Source organism: Silene latifolia, chromosome 6 (genome assembly GCF_048544455.1).
Source record: "Silene latifolia isolate original U9 population chromosome 6, ASM4854445v1, whole genome shotgun sequence".
In the NCBI taxonomy this organism is placed as follows: Eukaryota; Viridiplantae; Streptophyta; class Magnoliopsida; order Caryophyllales; family Caryophyllaceae; genus Silene; species Silene latifolia.
In genome coordinates, this window is record NC_133531.1 from 62,505,627 (window position 1) to 62,507,002 (window position 1,376).

Sequence of the window (1,376 nt, forward strand, 5' to 3'; positions counted from 1 at the left end):
AGATGCTAATTGAGACATTTGGGTCTCCAACATCTTTGTGTGAGCTAGTATGTTGTTAATGGTGATGTCTTTTGCTTGGCTATCCTTTTGCATTTGAGTGAAAAATTCTTGTTGATTCTTTTGCATTTGGAGGACCAATTTTTGAACATCAAAACCTTAGTCATTTGTTTGATTGCATGGAGGTTGGTTTTGATAACATTGGTTTTGATTGTAAAAGGGTCTTTGAGCTTGGTTTCTCATTGGAGGTGGGGTGTATGTTGGTTGAGGGTTTTGAACATTTCGGCTTTTGTATGAGAGGTTGGGATGGAATTTTGTGTTTTCATTGTAATAGTTGGAATAAGGGGTACCACTCTTGTATTCTTGGAAAGCATTCACTTGTTCACTTGTTCCCCTACATTCACCTTGGTCATGTCCCAAAGTTCCCCAACTCTCATATACTCCACTTGGAATTGATGAAGATGCCACCATGGCATTAACATGATGCTTAGGCGATTTGGAGGCTTCTTCAATCTTAGCCATAGCCTTCTCAAACTTCAAATTAATGGTATCAATATGAGAACTAAGTTGAGCACCCAATTGAGTAATAGAGTCCACTTCATGCTTTCCTCCTCTAGTAGCCTTACGAGGTCTACTATATTGTGAATTATGGACCGCCATTTCCTCAATTTTGTTCCATGTTTGATTATCATCAACTTCGGTAAACATACCATTTGATCCCATATTGAGAATGTTTCGGGAGTCTTCATATAGACAATTCCAAAATTTTTGTACAAGGATCCACTCGCTAAGTCCATGATGTGGACAAGATCGGCAAGTATCCTTGAATCTCTCCCATGCTTCATACAAAGATTCCTCATCCCTTTGTTTGAACCCGGTGATTTGGGCTCTCAACATATTAGTCTTTTCCGGAGGATAGAATTTCTTGTAGAAAGCAAGTGCCAATTTCTTCCAAGAGTCAATACCAAGAGTAGCCTTATCAAGGCTCTTTAACCATTGTTTCGCGGAACCAATCAAAGAAAAAGGAAATAAGACCCATCGAATTTGGTCTTGAGAAACTCCGGTTTGAGAAATCGCATCACAATAGTCACAAAAAGTCTCCATATGAGAATGAGGGTCTTCACTAGGCATCCCTCCAAATTGACTTCTCTCAACCAATTGTATAAATGCGGATTTTGCAATGAAATTACCGGTCAAATGTTGTGGTGTGGGAGTAACATTTGGTAGGTTCTCCTCGGTTGGTACGGAATGTGATGAAAATTTAGGCGTTATGGGTTGATTTTGTGGTTGGTTTTGTATTGGTTTATCCTCTCCTTCTCTTGCAAAAGGGTTGATGAACTCAATATTGTTTGGTTGGATGTCCACAATTTCACCAATAC

At 39.2% G+C, this 1,376-nt stretch overlaps 1 non-coding gene across 1 annotated transcript; it reads left to right on the plus strand.

Annotated features, from left to right (window-relative positions):
* The first annotated feature begins 787 nt into the window (after positions 1-787).
* LOC141589364 (small nucleolar RNA R71) lies at positions 788-894 on the plus strand. Its single transcript, XR_012520306.1, has one exon. It is a non-coding gene; the product is annotated as a small nucleolar RNA R71 (small nucleolar RNA).
* The last annotated feature ends 482 nt before the right edge of the window (positions 895-1,376 follow it).